This window comes from Strigops habroptila, chromosome 7 (genome assembly GCF_004027225.2).
Source record: "Strigops habroptila isolate Jane chromosome 7, bStrHab1.2.pri, whole genome shotgun sequence".
NCBI lineage: Eukaryota > Metazoa > Chordata > Aves > Psittaciformes > Psittacidae > Strigops > Strigops habroptila.
Genome location: NC_044283.2, coordinates 70,112,121 through 70,131,234, shown reverse-complemented (window position 1 = coordinate 70,131,234; position 19,114 = coordinate 70,112,121). Strand labels below are relative to the sequence as shown.

General features: G+C 45.1%; 1 protein-coding gene and 1 long non-coding RNA gene across 5 annotated transcripts in view; one reads left to right on the top strand and one right to left on the bottom strand.

Annotated features, from left to right (window-relative positions):
* Positions 1-6: 6 nt before the first annotated feature.
* LOC115610647 lies at positions 7-12,433 on the bottom strand. Of its 2 annotated transcripts, XR_003992298.1 has the most exons (4): positions 12,262-12,433; positions 11,516-11,662; positions 5,493-5,743; positions 7-1,875 (listed from the first exon to the last, which is right to left on the bottom strand). It is a non-coding gene; the product is annotated as an uncharacterized LOC115610647 (long non-coding RNA). The 2 variants fall into 2 exon arrangements; XR_003992297.1 differs by lacking the exon at positions 7-1,875 and having other exon boundaries at positions 2,675-5,743.
* CCNI (cyclin I) overlaps positions 12,202-19,114 on the top strand; it is a 27,474-nt gene continuing 20,561 nt past the window's right edge. Inside the window, exon 1 of one of the 3 annotated variants that reach the window (XM_030492472.1) lies at positions 12,202-12,805. The gene's annotated coding sequence lies outside the window, so the exon portion shown is untranslated. The remainder of the gene's footprint in view (positions 12,806-19,114) is intronic. The other 2 variants (XM_030492471.1, XM_030492470.1) reach the window with 2 other exon arrangements.

Genomic DNA, 19,114 nt, shown 5'->3' with positions numbered 1-19,114 from the left:
GCAAAGGAGGAGTTGCGGTAAGGCCTAGAAATAAAATCTGGTTTGGTTTTCTTTGTTGGGGTTTGGGGTTTTTTTACTTATACAAGGAATAATTTTCTTTCAGTGTGGCATTTATTTGTGATTGAGAGAAGTGTGTTTGTGGGGGGAAAAATGAGAAGTGTTTCCAGTATAACGAGACGGTTTATCTATTCTGTAACATGCTGTGCTTTACAGAATAGCGATTCCTTCTTGACATTCTTTGGGAACCTAAAGATGCAGTAAGTGAAAATTCAGTTATACATTCCTTAGCTACAGATTATTTTATTAGCACTCATTATTTAGAAACAGCCTTTGAGAGGGGAATTCTTGATTTACACTGAACCGGAAGGCTGGTGGGAAACAGCAGCAAAAAAAGGAATTAAAACTGGAGGAAACCTCATCTGAAATATTTTGGGATCCTAATAACTGAAGCCTTAACCTCTGCAAAACAACTTTTAAACTGAAGAAAAAATATTTGTTGTGATGTGAGACATTCCAATGCTGAAAAACTAAATAGGTATTATTTTATCTGTCCTTGCTAAACTGTCTTCCAGTATGGATTGGCAGAACTTGTCCTGGCATGTCTGCCCAGCAATTCACTGGGAATAGTTATGGATGGGTAAGAGCTGTGTATTGACTAGCAGGTGATGATATCAGACACATTAATTTGGTCTTGTGGCATGTGGCTTTCCAAACTGAAATACGATTACAAGCCTTCATGATTAAGGGATAGGTGGCAATTAACACGCTAGACACAAGCAGCCATCCCACTCAGCAACTGGACGGCCAGGTAAGAACAACAGGGGTCAGTCAGAACAATCGTTTCCTTGAACCATTTAACCAAAGAGCTCCATAAGCTTAACAACCACTAATTAATCCAAGAGCCCCGCTGCTATCCCATTATCCTGGCATGGAGGACAACAGCACCAGGAGAGCTGCAGTGCTGAAAAGTGGGAGGCAGAAGTCAGAGAGTTGTGATGACTTCTCTCCCCAGAAGACTAAACTGTTGCTATGTGATGATTATGGACACCACACCTGATGCTGTGGGAAGAAAACATGTCTGGTTTGGCCAACATCCTTGTTTTCTGCAATGATGGAAGAGACAACAGCTCATGGCATGAATTACCATTTTCTTCAAACATCTTTCAAGCTCATTTGAGAATATGGGTGAAGTATCAAACACCAAAAGAGCCCACATCAAATGAGATTTGCCCTAGGATCCTTTTGGCCTTGAGAGCTGCTTATTCTTTTGTAACTCCTTAAACGGCATCGTTGGGGGGAAAAAAAAGTATCTCTGTGTTAATTAAATTGGATGATTTGACAGTTGGGGTTTTTCTGTTTCACTGAGGGGAGTAAAAGTAGGTTCTTTAAGTAAATAAAATTACTTTGGTGTGTACATTTTGGTTTTATAGAGAGATATAGCTGTTAGAAAGCACATATAAAAGCTACATAAGTATGTATATATACACACACACGTATGTATCTGAGAAAAATGTTTTGCAGATTGTGTTCCTTTTTCAAGCAGTGGGACCAGCACCTGATGTTTAAAAGCTATCCAAACTGAAACCTTTGCTAAGGCTTCCCCTCAGCAGGCCCTCTGTGAGGGATCAAATCTGGGAGATGGAATGATTCATAAAATCTGCCAGAATTTAAGCCTTGTTCTCCTGAGAGAGGCCCCTAAAGGAGAGTGGCATTTGATCCTCTAGTAGGAGTAGGTGTAAGCATTCCCACCAGTACAGTGCCTGTCCTCGGTACGGAGGAGTATAATTTCACACTTCTCACCTCTGTGCTGATGGAAGTTGGTCAAGTTCAGAATCCATACAATAAATGAATTTATTGCAATTTATGACACGCTTCCTAAAAGACAGAATGGAGAACAAGGCTTGTTGATCAAGGATTAATGTAAACAGGAGGTTGGTGTTGGGGGAAAAGGTTAATTGGGCAACAGAACAAATGCCAAGACCAGCAATGACAGCACGCGTGTGTCTGTCTCGATGTCCACACCTCGAGTTTAAAATAGCTGTTCAAATTGGGAAGGGAGGGTGGCAGAAAAAGAAACCCTGCTTGCTGGCCTCAGGGGACTTAGCAGAACATATTTTGAGCCAACAAGAGCCAAACACAAACCAATGGAAACTTTGTAAGTTTGGGACAGACTGCAATAAACATACCTTGTTTACTGAAGGGGGAAAAAAAAAAAAGCTACCATAACTTTACCATTCCATTGGTGTAAGTACCCCTCTGACCAGCACAGCTGCATCAAAGTCCTGGGACAAGAGGAAGTACATCTGTGTAACTTAAATGACAAAACTTCCTCCTAGAAAGAAGGCAAACAACAGCAAACCACCAAAGGAGCAGCAGCAGTCTTCCAGAGGAGATGAAATGTCAATGCAAAGCACTGGAGGGGACTACCTCAGACCTCCATTTTCACTGCCTCAATTAATATTTGGTCTGTTTTCACCCCATTTATCTCTTTAATGCAGTGTTCTCAACCCCACCCATTTCATCTGGTTTCATCAGAGACACATTTGACATTAAACTGTCTCAGAAGGCATTTCTCAATGCCTCTGACAAGAGAGAAACAAATTTCCCTCTGACGACAGAGAAACCTAAATTCTGATTCGCAAGATGAGGTTACTAGAAGAAAGAGATCAAAAAGTCTACTGGACAACAGATCTTTCCTAGAAAATGTTATTATTCCTTGTACAGTAGCTAGCATAAAACTTGTAAAATACAGCTAAGAACTCCATTGCTTGATTTGTGAAGGAAATTCCAAGTCTTCACTGAGAATTTTCACAGATGCAAAAGATTTTCTTCCAGAAAATAACACCGTGAATAGGCCCCTGTCTATTATTTCATGGCCCTGAGTAGGGCCCACGTACAGTATATTGGTAACCAGAGCAATCCACAATCCCCAGAACTGACGGAGTGTGAGGAAATGGCTGGAGCGTGAACAGCATTCTTTGGCAAGCTGATTCTCTGCCTGTGTTTTCATGAAGACCCTTCTCTAGACAGAGCTGAAGAGACTGAGTGGTGTTGAGGAGGTGACTGCCAAGCCTGCCAGCACAGTGTCCAACACATCCTACTTCTGTAATGTCATCAAATCTCCTTTTGCAGGCCTTGACATGGCTCCAGCATGAGAAGAGGGAGAGGAAACCACACCCCCACCAGTGCAAACCCTCATGTAAAGACATTGAGAAGGGGAAGGCATTGGTGGGTGACTTCACCAGTGCCACGTCAAGAATACTGGCAGTTTTGTTGCCCACAGGTTGTTGTTGCTCCACCTCGTTCAAATTCCACCTCCTCAGTGAGAAAAGGGAAAGAACCAGGAAAGACTCCAAATCTGTGACACATTTTATAACTTACCCATTGAATACAATTATTATTCATGATTTCTGCACTCGGTGGGTTTAGGTGCCCTCTGTATTAGTCCTCTTGCAGGTCCTTTGTTAGCCGCTCAGTCTCACTTGTTTCCATTATAACTATTGTCAGAAATCTATATTGCATCTTCAAGTCTATTAAAATACTGCTTCCCATCTTCTTTAGATAATAATATCAGATTAATATGTAATTTTCTGTAGGAAGACGTTGCAGGCAGCTTTGGCAACGGCAGCTGAAGATGTAGACTCAATTCTGATCCCACTGACATCTTCATGCAGCAAGGGTAACCTTTTAGAAGCCAAGAGAATTGCACCAAATGCCTCAGCAACATGCTTCAGTGCTTTTATGGCAATAATTTGCCTTCAGTGCAAGTTAAATTGTCTTGAAAGGAAGCTGTATGTTTCAATAACCTTGTGCTTGTCTAAGCATGACCACATAACTAGCAGTTTGCTTAAAGGTCTCCTTTAATAACGATTTGTTACTGGAAGGTGCATTTCATCCACTGTATATTTTTGTCACTTATTTCAAGTGGGTTCTTTTATTTAATTGACAAGATAATTCTAGGCAATGTTGTACTTAAGGCTTTTCAAAGTATGTTTTTGAAAGGTAGTTGTGCATAATCTCAGAAGGTATTTTCAAAATCATAGGGATTCTGCATAAATGGAATTTAAATTAGTCATTAAAAGTTAAACCAAGAAAAAAAGAGCAGTCACCTTTCTGACTGTAAAACCAGGCAGCTGTGGAGTAAAATGATTTTCTAGGAGGCATTTGGTTATGAGGACTGTGAATGGTTATTTTAAATTTATTTTCAGATTTAACAGGGTGCAAATCCATTTTATATAATTTGGATTAAACACCAAGAGGCCAGAAGACCCTTTGCAGAAAGCATCCACACAACAACAGGAAGATACTTCCATCTTGATTTCTGATTTTCATCATGCAATGCAAGTATCATGAAAGAAAACAAGTAAAATGGCCAAGTATGGATGTTCTGTACCACGGAGATCATCCCTAGCCGTTGGGAGATGACATGACAGGTCACACATGCAACATAAGTGCAACATAACAGCCTCATCAGCTCTTAGCAGCAACCCTGCCTCAGGAGCAGTCAGTGACAAATTGCTGGCCGGCAGTCAGATATCTACCCTAGCTTGTTCCTCATCGTGCTGCTCTCAATTCCTTACACACTCACTTTTCAGATTATCCAGCCTGAGTTCTCAAATACAACAGGCCATTACATTTCGGTAAGCAGACCTTCTAATGACCCAGGCTTTAGTTGAAAGCCTCAAGAGATCAGAAATACCTGAATTATGTAACTTGCTGTGAACAAAATACATCTCTCTGTCCCATCCCAGGGCTTTTTAAGTTACCCTCCTTGTATGTCTTTAGCTAAAATTGAGTTCTCCAGGGCAATGCCTTTTCTACTTTGCATAGGGATAACCATTATCTCTAAATAAGAAATCATGTCAACCTGTATATTCTTCCCTTTATCAAACTATACAAACACAGACTGTCAAATTATCACAGATGGAAGGTTTTTTCCAATTGTAAGTGTAAAAAATTTCACTCCTCCCTAGGGGTGAAATTCTGTGGATTGGTTATTCTTACATAAATAACTAGCAATCAGAGTTCTGGAAGTCCTGTAGAGTCTGCCAATCTTCCTCTTATTTCCCATGCCAGAAATGGAATATTCAATTTTTTCCCTTTGTTTCCAAATGGTAACTACCCTTAGTCATCTCATGTCCACTGGTGCATAATGTCCTTCTCATATTTCCCGATAATAATTTATACTTTGTTCCACGAGATTAATTGCTCTGTGCTAGCATGAACAGAGATGTACAAATTTCCATGCACAGTACCACAGATGTTTTCCAAGGAACAGCTGCAGGAACATTTCCAGCATAGCTCTATCTTAAGCTATTATATCCAGGCACATTTCACTAACATACTCCTGATACTTGCCAGAAGAAATAATTTAGATGTACAGTCAGAAGATAGCTTTGCCTGTCTGGACGTAATCTGGGTCTAACTCAAAAGTTCAAACTGCCTAACCTCATCTTTAGGATCACATATCACACGGTTCCCTAAATACTTACAGAGCATGCAGAAAATCCTCGCACACCTTGCCTAACCTGTGTCTGCTCTCCTCATGCTGTCACTGGAGGCGTGGCAAAGCTCCCATCTCCTTCCGTGGAAGAAAAGCCAGGCCCTGATAGCAAGGACTCGGAGCGAAAGACAGCTGTATCCAGGTGAGGTGGCAGGTGATTTTCAGCAAGCAAGGATGGATGTCACTTCTGTAACATCCACAACCTTTCTTCTGTCCAAAAGAGCGTCGGTGAACATGATCCTGATGCACACAGAAAAGTGCAAGTCACAATGTTACTGGGCAGCAAATTATCCATTTAAAAAGGCAGGTATACAAGTGGCACAGTAACACCATGCATTTTTCAAGATTATAAACTCCTCCAATGCCAATACTCTTCAGGACATAAAATATACAATTGTAGATGAGGATGATGTCTACACGGAAGTATAACCACAGGCAAGGAATTAATGCGAACTGCCTTTAAGTAGTCACATGGAGAAAATAAATAAATTTCTACATTCTGGAAGAGAAAAATATATTAAATGTATTAAATGAGCCAGAGAGAATGAATTTTTGAGGTACTGTTACACGTTTCTCCTTTCCTGAAGACCATGATAAAGTTGCTTTAGCTGAGCAGGTACGCTTAGGAGTACACAGCTGTTGTTGCCTTGATTTACCTTGATGTCCATCCCCATGCACTTACCCATCGTCTTTGTTACATGCAATGTGGAAAACTATTCAACCTCATTTAACTTTAAAATTAGCCCTGCTCTGGGCAGGAGTTTGGCTTAGAAAACCTTTGGAGGTCCCTTCCAACTTCAGTTATCCTTCAATTTTATGACTAAGTTAACACTTTTGCATTTATAATGCCTATTTACTTATTGATCTTGGACTGTGCCAGTAGGTAATTTTCTGCTTCTCTCGTACTGATGTATTACCACTGAGTTTTGCTTCTAGCACTATTCAGAAAGGCCACAAGAAATTATATTGTGAAAGAGATTCAAGAAAACACATCAAATTATAGAAGAATTAAACTTAATGGCAGATGATGACTATTGAAAATAGTTTTTTTAAAGCTGGGCACCATTTTATCCTTTGTAAGGGCAGATCAAAAAGGTTTGGATGCAGACAGTTAAACTAAAAGGAATTTTTTCCCTATAGTAATTTGGATTCAGGCTCGCAGATCATAGATATGAAACAAAATTAAGGAGAAATGTGGATGAAATATTGCTATCAGCTAGCTGCTCCACCATATCATTCACACTGCCAATACTAGAAGTGGGAATGGGTAAAATTGGAAATTTTAAAAGGGTAAATTTGGAAATGCTAAAAGGGTAAAACTGGAATGCTGTAGATACATTCCTGTCTGCTGTTGGCTTTCTCACATCTTGCAACATGTGTGTCTCACTATTCATCTACTTCCTAGGAAGAAGGGCTGATTTACAGGCATGATCCCTAGGGTGAGTGACACAGTCTGGAGGTTTTACCACTACCAAGTTAAATGGAATAGATTTGGAATAGATGAGAAGGTTTTCCAAACAGCAAAGCAAACCACAGAAAATACCTGTTCTGGTTGAGAAAATGACATTGTGGGGCCATTTCCTTAGTAAAAATAAATCAGGTAAAAAGGTTGGTTTAACGCCCACAGTTGTTCTTTCCGAATTAATCACCAACTGTTAAAGCCGTACTTCATTTGCTAAATGTAAGCGTGTATTTCACTGTTCTGGATGAAAGCAGAAACGTATCTTGGTGTTCCAAGAAGCTGTGTGGTGAGAACAGATAGTAAGGGAATCTTCTGCAGCTCAGACAGAAGGGTTTGTTTTCCTAGTAAATAATTTAGATTCCTGCTGTTAGGAAGGAGTTGTGAGAGACTGATGGAAGGCAGCATGGTAACAGCTATGAAGTCCAAAGAGGCCATGGACATGTTATACCGGATCTGGTTCAGTTTACAATGATTTCTGCTGTCAACAGACTTCTTTAACACGCAGTCTGTGGACCTGCAATCAAAACCAAGTGGCTACATACCTGAGAGTGCCTCTCCCTGCACAACGGGTGATAGCTTCTGATAAGGGAGAGCACTAAAACTGACGATTTAAAAGCAGCAGAACAGATTGCACAATTGCACAATGTGTTGACTGTGCGGGCTACACGTAGCCATGGCTGCTCTCTCTGTAATCTTCTTTATTAAAAAATGGGTTTAGGTATCTCAGACACTTTGGGTGCAACCTATTTCATTTGTTGGGTTGTTTGTTTTTTCCTAAAGCTGACAAGTACAGAGAATTGTACAGAGAATCGGGACAGAGAATTTATGTTGCTTTTTTCCTCCCGTTTTGGAAAAAGTAAACCAACTCAGAGTACTTTGGAAAGGGCACTTGCTTGCTGCTAGTCTCTCTGACCGGCCAGATGCTGCTTCTCGTTCCATGCCAGGACAACAATTTAGCTTCAGTTTCATTCATAGAACAGCTGAACTCTGCATGTGAAACTGAAGCCAGGGATGGTCTGTCCGGCTGCAGTGGAAATCTACATTTGAAGCTGGAAGAAATTAAGAAGCCTGCATCTAGGTTTTTTTTTTTTCCTTTACCACATACTTCAGGAACACTAGATTTTTTTTTTTTTTCCAAAGGGCAATTTTTCATGCCTGTAAGAACAAGCATAGCTCATGTACTTAAAAGGTAGAACAGTCTTATGATATCTATGTACTGACTTCCACTGTATTTGGAAAATTACCATTACGTTGATTGATTTATGGCACAGAAAGGGTAAGATTTGCAAGAATAATGAGTGATTTTTGACAGTTCAGTTTTCACAAAGGTCAAAGACAGTTTGGTCATAGAATCTCAGACTGGTTTGGGTTGGAAGGGACCTTAAAGCTCATTCAGTTCCAACTCCCTTCCATGGGCCGGGGCACCTTCCACTAGACCGGGTTTCTCTAAGCCCCATCCAACCTTGAACACTGCCAGGGATGGGGCAGCCACAGCTTCTTTGGGCACCCTGTGCCAGGGAACACCACTCCCACAGTGAAGAATTTATTCCTTATATCTAACCTGAATCTTTCCTGTTTAAGTTCTTAAAGTTCTTAACTTCTTAAAGTTCTTAAGTTCAAACCCATTTCATTCCTCTTTGAGAGTTCTGATATGCTGATGATTTTTATTTGATGAGCACTTGCTCACAGAAAGCTGAGCAAAGCCTTGGCAGGTAATTTCAGCATCAACTGGGTTGGGGTTTTTTTATGGTTTTCCTTGTTTCCTTCTGCTGGTCTTCCCAATGTTCCACAATATTGTTTTGCAAACTGTGCCTCTAGACAAAGAAACCAGTGTATCCTTGCTTGCAGAATGTTTCATTCCAGTCTTCGGAAAAACGAGTTCCCTCAAAGAAGGGAAGTCTTTCCAAGCCCTGAGTAAGCCTCAGCAGGATATTTCTTCCGTGCGATCAGCAGACATCTCTCTTCTCATGGCTTTGGTGAGCACTCAGATACTTCTGTGAGGGTTTTCTCTCCCCGCAGCCCAAGCTCAGCCTGCCCACGGATGCTTCAGGCCCTTCCTCTTTCATGATGAACATGACTTTCTGAAGAGAACTCTGCCGTTCACCAAATTTTATGCCTGAGATCAGTTTGGAATTTATTTTTAACACTTTATTTGGTTTGTCCTTTAAACCAACATCAACATTGCCTTTTCTGGACTGGTCAAAACTTGCTTGCTATTTTAAAGATCTGACGTTAGCAATAAATGTAGACAAGCTACATACTATAATGGTTGGAGTCAAAGCACAAACACAGGAATAACGAGACTTAACTCTGCCACACTACACTAACCTCAACAAGCTAAGGCCAAACAGCATTATTATTTGAAGTTTGCATGTCTCTAGCCCCTCGGGATATTCAAATGCTTTACAAAATATTTTAATTTAGCCCCACAACCAACCTGACATAAGGGTAAATTTATCCTTGTTCTGAAGTTGCTGCCTGCATACCTATGTGAACTAATTGAGCATGCTTGGCTGTGCTGGTCTGCATGTGCACAGAAGTTGGGTGGATATGAAAATTAGTATTAACCTTTGCATCTGTGGGTTTAACCGACTGGTCAAAAGTCACGCGGTGAATAGCACTTGGGTCTCCAAAGCAGAACACAGAGCCAAACCACAAGAGCATCTGTTTTTCCCTCTGAAGGGTGTTTGAACAGCACAGATAGAAATGTCTGCTGCAAAGATCCATGTCCCTCCCTTTTCCACATACTGGGATTTGGCTGTGAATCCTGTAGCATCTCCTCTTGCCCTCCACTCATCGGTGGAAAAATCAGGCATTTCATAAGCTGAGAGGGAGGTACTACGTATGCCTTATATGTGGGATTTTCTTGTTTCCACTAATGTGGATCTTTCCCTGGTCTAATATTTACAGGATTGCCACTTCCCTAGAGACCAGTGCGCGTTAAGGCAGTGGCCACTTGCATGCTGTCACACTGTGCTGGGAGCCAGGCTGGGACAGGTTTCATTTTGCTGTGGCCACAGCAACCCATATGGCTGCTGCACAGCTGGACAGTGAGTCCACCGTACCTGCTGCCTGTGACGACACAGTTGTCCTGTCAAGACTCTTTAAAATAAACGTGTTTCATTCCACTCCCCCCAGGGATGAACAGGGGTTTCTCCCTGCTACCAAAGCGTACTTCTTGCTCAGCACATGTGGTGTCTTCTTGGCATGTGTACAACTGTGCTGCTATGTTGACCACTGGGAGGTCGTGCCCAAACCTAGGCCACCTCCTACAGAGGCCTGAAGTGGTCCTGGGAGACCCTGCCTCCCGCTGACCACCTTGCTAGGGCGACCTGCTCTGAGGTCCCTCCTGCGCCGGGTGACCTGCTCCTCAGCCTCCAGGATGTCCTTGAGAAGGAGTATCCATCCAGTAGCTGACTAGTTTATCATGCGTCTTTCAGTTCAGTTGGGTGCCGCCTCAACTGTTCCTTCCTACTGTTACGGAGGACAAAGGACTGTAATCGTACCCATCCAGCTGAGGGCATATTCAGAACAAGGTGAATAAAAGGAACTCTGTTGCCGTATATTAGCTCTAGGCGTTCCTGCCAAGCCATCAATTCCACAGTCTGCTGGTCTGAGGATGTGCCGCACTGCCTCAGGCTCCCAGCGCTGACATGTGCAATGTTCTGGGAAGGGCCCCGCTGGAAATCCCTCGAGCAAATAGAATACACAAGAACCGCTGAAACTGCAGGAGTGGAACAGTCTTGGGACAGCGTTGGTCAGACCTCCAGCAAGAATTTCCCAGCTAATTTCATCAGCTCAATTATCTTCACTGCTCACTGTGACAAAAGACCAGTGGGACAACCGATTTTGGAAAACCTCAACAGCTTTACAGACTTTCTTAAATACCGAGACCCAGAAGAATTAGAATGACATTGTGAAAGCTAGACAAAATTCCAGTGGGACTTGCCCTTCTTCGCAACTTCTTAGTTCTAAAAGACATATCCTATTTCAAGATACAAAGGAAAAGAAATGGAAGGGAGCAGCACACCACAAGCTTAGATTCGAAGAGCAGTTCACGCTATGCACAGAGGAGTTTGGTTGCTGCAGTAAAATCGTTTTTCCTTTCAGTCTCATAAGTGTGGCCCGAGAATTAATGAGAGAAAGGGTTAAAAAAAGCTTATGGCACATGAATTTTTAGCAGGCTGATTCAGAGTTAATTTGTCAGGAAATAAATAGAAAAAAAAATATCTATGCTCTCTCTATGCTTGATTTATGTCACCGTGCTTATTATCTCTAGAGGAAATCCTCCTTTGTGTGCTGTCTGAACAGCTAATAACTACAGATACTGGAAAGAGTTTAAAGAAAATGAGTTGCCTTTGCTCTGAACTTCTTGCTTTCATCTGTTAATTTCAACCTCTGGTGGTATAGCAAGGTTTTGCCGCTCATCTTCGCAGTGCCAGGATTTTCATGCAAAGCATTCATTCTGTTATTGGTCTTTACTGCACAGTATTATAACACACCCCCATCTCCTTCCGGGGAAGAAAAGATTAAAAAAAAAGGAACCTTACATTACAAAAGATTTGAACGCTCACAAGTTTAGCTGTCCGGTTCTTAAGGTGAGAGGACAAAAGGAGTAAATGGCGCTGTGAGAAGATATCTCAGCTTCCCTGGTACTTGAGGCCATCTGTGTCAGTGGAACCGCCAGACAGCGTGCCCTCCGGAAAAAGAGAAGAAAAAGGATGGTGAATCAACCCCTCCTGCAGGCCTTTGTGCTGGGGAAAAGACTAAGTAAACAAAGCAAGTAAAGGGTAAATTCCTGTTTACATCTTGCAGAGTGCTAAATAAGGCAACTCTAGAGGCGACAGGGAGCCGTTTCCTACTAAACACAGGCCGGTAGGCACGATACTGACATAAAAGCAGCGAGAACTTGACCCTTCACTGCGCGTCCGCACAAAGAGGTGTTTGTAAATAAACGTCTTTGCTTAAAACTGTTTTAAATGAAACCTTAACGCTTTCATCTGCCTGCTGCCAGTGTCACTAAGGGAGAGAATTTAAGCCTCCCTCGACTCTGGGGCTGCTAGAAGGGTCAGACGGGCACCCCGAACGCCCACCCCCCGCTCGCAGGGTAAGGGGGTTCGGAGGGCGGCGGTGGCAGCGGCCACCAGCCGGGCAGCCCCCCGCGGCTCCGCCACCCCGGCGCTCGGGGCCGGCAGCCACCGGAACGCCCCCGACACCTCCCCAGCACCGCACGGGCAGCACGGCCCGCCCCCACAGCCGCGCAGGCGGGCCGCAGTACCGCTTCTTGCGGTTCTACCTCCGCGCGATCCTTCCGCCGGGTAGCCCCGAGGGAAGAGAGTCCCCTCCGCTTCCCTCCCCTCACAGCTGCCCGCGGGCAGCGGAGGACAGTGCCTGGAGACCGGCGGGATCCGAACAGAGCCCACCGGCACTGGGCACCACCACCCCGCCCAGCGGTGCTGAACGCGGGAGGCGGGGATGGGCTGAGGGGAGGCGGTCCCGTCGGCTCTTCTTTCCTTCCCCTGCTCCCCTCCCCGGGAAGCGGCTGGCTGCGGGCTGCCTCTCGCTCCCCCCCCCTTCCCTTTTAATTTTATTTTCTTTTAGCCCCCTCTTCCCTTCCCCTCCCGCGCGGCGGCGGCCCGCCTCCCCCTTCCTCCCCCACTCCTTCCGCCGTCGCCGCGGCCCCGCCATGGCGACATGAGCCCGCCGGCCGCCGCCGCCGCCGCCCCGGACATGGGGCCCGCACGGTGCTGAAGCGCCGCGGAGGAGCCCCGCCGCCGTTGCCCCATCATGGGGTGCTGATGGCCGGGCCCCGCCGGGCACCCCGCCGCCGCGCAGGGGAGGTGAGCCGCGGGGCGGGAGCGAAGGCGGGGGGGCACGCTGGGGGGTCCCCGCTGCGGGATCGGGTGTGCGAGACACCGCGGTGTGTGTGTGTGCAGCGCACAAGTGCGTGCAAAGCGCGTGTGCATTGCGCGAGCGGTGCATGGCGTGTGCGGTGCCCGTCGTGCCCTCCCCTCCTTCCCCATCGGTGTGACTCCTGGTCACCGGTAGCTTTGCCTGGCGCACGCAGTTCGGTTTTTTGTTCTCTCGTCTTTGTGCACTTGGTTCGCAGAGATTGCATATCCCTCTTTGCCCTCCCCATCTGCCGTGGAAGAAGTTTCCGTGAAAGGAGAGTGGCGTCGTGTTCGATAAATCTATCGCCAAAGGGGTGAAATTAGAGGAGTGAGGTTACCGTCGGTTGTTTCATGCAGGTGGTACAAAGCAGACTTGCAAAAAAAAATCCTCCTGCAAACTTGAACACAGAAAAAACTATTCCCTCATCCTCCCCTTTCCATCCTGTGAAGGAAGGAAAAAGGATCGATCCTGCATTTTCCCACTCTTAAAAATAAGGGCGTTAGAAGGCACACTGTTTCGAGCCTGAATTTTAAAGAACTTTTTGGCACCAACATCTGCGCTCTCCCAAAACATTATTTCCGTGGTGTGCTGCAAGAGCCTCTACACGGAAGAGATACTTCTATTAAATGTTTAACCCCAATTTAAAGTTGGGGGATCACATGTACAGTCCGAGTTTTACAGGCTGAGGCTGGGGAGTAGTTTGTCTCTCAAAAAGCAAATCACATCATCTTTTCCTTGTCTCAAGGGTTTGGTTTTGGATCCCTGCAAACGATTCAGGTTTTGTTTTAAAGTAGTTTGGCTGGCTTAGAGAGCTGGGGGACCGCTTGCTCTCATTTGTGCCTACACAGACCTTGGCATGGGATGCGGGAAGCTGATCTTCTGGCTTTTTGCCAGCAGGAATTCAACTTTCACATGGTGTGTGTATATATATATATACACTTCTGATTATCCTTCACCCCTATTTAGAGCTTGTGTAGAGTTTGATATGGGAGAACTGATCTTAGATGCCTCTTTCACTGCATCTCTTCTGTATTCTTACCAAGTCCTGTGCTTTGTTTACTCCAGGTCCTTATTTTAAAATACTCTGAGATTGCCTCTGTCTTTTTGTCACTGCATGGAAAGAGCCTTGCTCAGTCAGGATCCTCTACAAGAGATCTGGCTTGGTGGTCGCCAGCTGGGGCTGGGCTCTCCCACTGTTTCACATTCGGGGTGTCACAGGGCTGCAGCCAGTGTTGATGAAAACTGCTGTTGATGAGCAGAGCAGCATCCCCACAGGGCATTTCTGCTCCGGTCTCGCTGTCAGCATCCATTCCTGGGCACGCTTGAGGGCATTGGCACGCCTCAACGCAGCCTAAGGTTTCCTGGGTGCAGGCTACTTGGAGAGAGCAGCCTGAGCCCCACAGGACCCTGGGCAAAGGGACCCCATTGTGGCCCTGCCAGACCCCCAGGCCAGCTGCGTGGCTCATTGAGGCTGGCTGTGCAGCACTCCCTTCTGGGCTCTTCTGCACAGCCAGCTGGTAGAGGGGAGTTTGGGTTGGTTCAGGTACTGCTTTAACTCAGTGGTCCATATCTCTACATCCTAGAGGCCTTGGGATGGCTTTGTCTGAGGGAATGGACAAGTCAGGTGTTGGGATCTATATTTTCCAGGGCAACACAGTATCCAGAGCTATCTGTCTGCCATCTTAAATTAACACTTAAATCACTTACTTCCAAAAATGTATTATTTTCCTATTTTCAGATTGTTATAGTTGCAGACATTTCAGTTTAAATATACTTCAGTCTCAGTATGAGGCTGTTTGATTCTGCTACCTTTGCTTATCCCATTGCTGTGGGAGAAACTTTTCAAGTCAGTAAGTGAACCCAAGTGTTCAGCTTTTTGCAGCTTTGAGCATCCTCCCTATAACTACTGTCTCTTACATTTTCCCTTCTCAACTTTTCTAGGCTAACCTAATTCTTAGCTTACATTGTGCAGGCAACAAATAAGAACATGAGCAGTGTTCGTGTGCTGGAGCTTGCCATTCTGCAGGGTTTGTGTGAAAGGTGCTGTACTTCGCACACCTGCAGCAATGCACTGGTTAAAGTAGTAATTAATCCTGACTTCATGCTGAACTGGCTTTTTGGAAGCACTTACATTGATGGGTTTAATCTTTGTGTTTTTAGATGATACGTTTTAGAGAATAAGATTTGGTGCAACTGTTGTGCTGATGTAAATTATCCATCTGACCTGGGTAGATGAACACACACGATCTACAGTTTATTTCACACCGCTCCATAGCCTGCCAGAGAGATATTTTTGGGCAGCTGGGCAGGACCAGTGGCTTCAGGAAAACTAGACATCGTATTCTGACCACCACATGGTGGTCACCCTTGGACTCCATTGTCCAAGCCAAATGTGAGTAAAGGATAAGACTTCTACCTCCAGACTGAGTGAAATATGGTTGAGGGACCTGAAGGGCCTTGCCTGAAAGATGTAAAATGGGCATCTAGAGCTAACCTGTCCAGGAACAAACTCTGGCTGTTTTCCTTTGCTCCTATGACTTTGTGGGGCTAGAGGAGGTACAAACCCAGGTAGCTGTCACCAGGATGCTCCAATGAAGCAGCAGGAAATGCAGGCAAATTTCCATCAAGGAGGTGGATTTCAAGGGGGATGCTGGTTCGCTGAGAATAGAGGTTAGTTGCTTTGATAATTCAGTATACAACAGTAGCTGTTTTCACATGCCAAAACCAGAAGGTGAAGTCATTGAGGTAGAAGGCAAATCTCGGTTGTCTTCCATCTCAGCATGAAGCACACATGGTCTGAAATGTTCCCTTCCTGTGTGTTTGCAAGTATTATCAACACTGATTTATTAACCAAAATGGGTATTTGCACTTGCTACACAGTAAACTCATCTAAAACCTCACTCATGAACAGCATGTTACTGCAGATACTCCATTTTGCCCATCAGCCCAGACATCAAACATTTTCTTTACCAGGATGATGGGAGGTGCTGGATGAACGCATTTGCCAGAGGCTTTTGCACCTTTTTGATGGTATTTTGCCATATACAGCAAGATCCTCTTTCTTGGCTGGGGTGGCTCTTGACTACAGTCATCTGTCAGCCAAGAACTTGGCTCCCAAAGACTTCAACCTTTACCTTCCTAACAATTTTGACAGTAAATCTTGGGGTTTAGCTGCTCCTAACTGCTGCTATGCAGCTGAAAAGCTGTAAGGATGCAGCTGCTGTACTAACATGACCAGCAAATGCAGCTTAGTATCCACTTACGAAAGCACTTGCAAATGTGTCCATACTTGCACTGGTAGGAGCAAAGGGGGACTTTGCACAAGTGGAAGAAGCAGAAGGAGAACTCCAGCTGCCCCTACATACTGCCTCAGATATACTGTTCTCTCTTTATCAGCCCCCTGCACCTCCCAGAGTTTCCTTCCATAGGTTTATTTTGGGTCGAGGACTGTTCTTTTTAGGTTTTCCGGAACAGGGGCTGTCAAGGCTGTTACATTCATACTTGTTGGTCAGGAGAGACCAGCACTTAGGGAAGAGCCAGGACCATGGCTGTGCCATCCTGTTTTTGCAGACAATTGGAATTACGATCTTTCCCATATTGTCTCAACAAGAGGCTTAATTAGTCAGCAAGCACCAGCTCCTGGAGGATAATTAAGCTTTATAACTGTGGGTTCTCTCTGGTTGATGAGAAAGAGGAGACAGTACCCTCAGAGCCTAAGAATGCTGTTCCGCAGCTACTATGCTGTACCTCATAATTGATCTATTGTTTCAATGATCATAATTGTCTCTTTTTAGTGCCTCATACTGTATCCCGATACTAGCTGTAATCACTGCTAATTTACCCTGAAGCCAGTCAGAATCTGCAAAGTGAAATATTGGCCTTGGTGAGCATTTAGGCTTTCAGATAATTCTTTTTTGTTGGTGTCAAGAGGAATCAAGCCATTGTAGTAACATGTTTTTTGGATGTGGGTGTTGAACTGGGTATAAACTTGTTTGCTTTTATTGCTGTTCATTTATGTTAATGACCAACTACTGCCGAAAGACAAAGAAAACCACTGCTGAAGCCTGTTTCTGTGCCTTTGCCCATAGAGGCATTGCATTTACTTGGTTTCAGGGGATTATATTACTCAAAAGGTGGTGCGTGATGCTTTAGAATCCAAATGCCTGTTGGCCCTTGCTTGTAGAGAGTTCATTTTTATGAGCTTGCAGGCCTCTGGTCCTATTTTATGAAATTACTGCTCACTCGTACTTTGTGAGCTTTATTTTCCTTAGAGCAACTTCCTGCTTGTTACCGTCAGTTTACACCAAGCCCTATGGGTGATGGGGGAAGTGCATCATACTCTTCATGTGTTGCTTTTAGGAGACCAGCAATGAGACATTACATAATGCCAGGTTTGGTCATCATTGCCCTCCCCCACCCTTGTTTTTTAAAGCCTTTCTGCTCTGCTTTCGGTGTTTGCTGCCTGCAGAACTGGTGAGCTGCTCTGGGCAAACAGCTGAGCCCTCACAGCTGTGAAAGCCTAAAGCCCTTGAGACCACAGAGTGGTTGAGGCCACCTCTGAAGGTCATCTTGTCCAACCTCTCCCCTGCTCAAGCACAGGGAACACCCAAAACCAGTTGCTCTGTACCGTGTCATGACACCTTTTCAGTATCTCCAAGGATGGAGACTCCACAGCCATATGGTGATGATCCTTGAATAATAACCAGCATTTGAGACCCTTTTCCCTTCGGGGCCTTGCCCGGTGGGACTCTTCCAAGCATATGTTTGAAGAGTCCAGAATCTGCTCACGTGAAGTTGAGGGTTGTGAGCTTGCTTCTTACCTTCCTCCTTGCCCTTGGGATCCTGAACTCCACTATCGCATGGTCACCACAGCCAAGACAGCCTTTGACTTCCACAAATCCCTCCTTGTAGGAGAGTATGAGGTCCAGCAGAACATCTCTTTAGCTTCTCTATCACTCAGGTCAGGCAGGTGTCATCAGTATACTCCAAAAGCTTCCTGGGTTACTTATGCTCTGCTGTGTTGTCCTTCCTGCTTATGTCAGGGTGGTTGGGTCTCCCATGAGGGCCAGTATCTGCAAGCACGGGGCAGCTTCCAGCTGTCTATAGAAGGCCTCATCTACTTGTTTATCCACTCACAAGTGTCACCCTTACCCATTTTCTCTTTAATCCTCACCCATGTGCTCTCAGTTGGCTCAACATCCATCCACACAAATCTGCACACATTACAGCGGTTCTCTCATATCAAAGGAAGCTCCACTATCCTCTTTGCAGCATGTCATCTTCCTAGAGCCTTTAGGCCTCCACTGCAACACTGGAAGTCATGGGAGCCATCGCACCACATGCAATTCCAACAAGCCTGTAGTCTTTCAGCTGCACACGAGCCTCTCACCATGTTTATTCCCCACACTGTGTTCGTAAGCATACATGAACTTCAGAGCAGCACTCCAACACACTTCCCAGGAGAAGGGTTTGGGAGGATTTCTCCATAATGGTACCTCGTAGGTGCATCCCTTCTTACAATGTGCAGATGCTGCAAGTGACTCTGCTCAAGCCATGTTTTTTGTTGATTTTGTGATCCCTTCTTGTCCTACCACCCCAGACCCTTTCCCCATCAAGCCTCCCCATCCCTCTCACAGGGCTCTTGGTAACTGTCACTGCCATCATACCTAGTTTGAAGCCCTCCTTAGAAGGTCAGCCATCCTACTGGCAGAGATAACTCTGCCTGCCTCCCAAGCAGATGCTGCTCCACAAGCAGGATCCCAAGGTCATAGAACCCAAAATCCTGTCACCAACACCAGTTCTGCAGCCAACTGCTGACCTGCACTGAGAAGAACAGCACCAAGGCCCCCAAGCTTTAGACTGCCACCCTCAAATCTCTGTAGTCACTTGGCACTCTCTAGGTTGCCCAAATGATGCCCGTATGCAAGAGTAGCAAGGGTGGCAGCCAGAAAGTTGAACAGGCCCTGGCAGCCCCTCCACAACACCCCAGATCTGGGTCCCCAGCACACAACAAACCTCTCTAGTAGATCAGGTTGGCAGGTGTCCCCTGCATCAAGGGATCACCCATTACCATCCTTCACACCTTCCTCCTAGAGGTTTTGGGTGGTTTAGGGTCAGGTAGCTTAAAGGCACATCTGGCTTCTCTAGAACAAGTGTGGTGAGCCTGTTCTGTAGTTATAAAGCCCTAGGTGGTGCAGGGTTTCCTTTCCATCTAAGGCCAGAAATAACCCACTTCCATCCTTCTTCGGAGGTTTCAC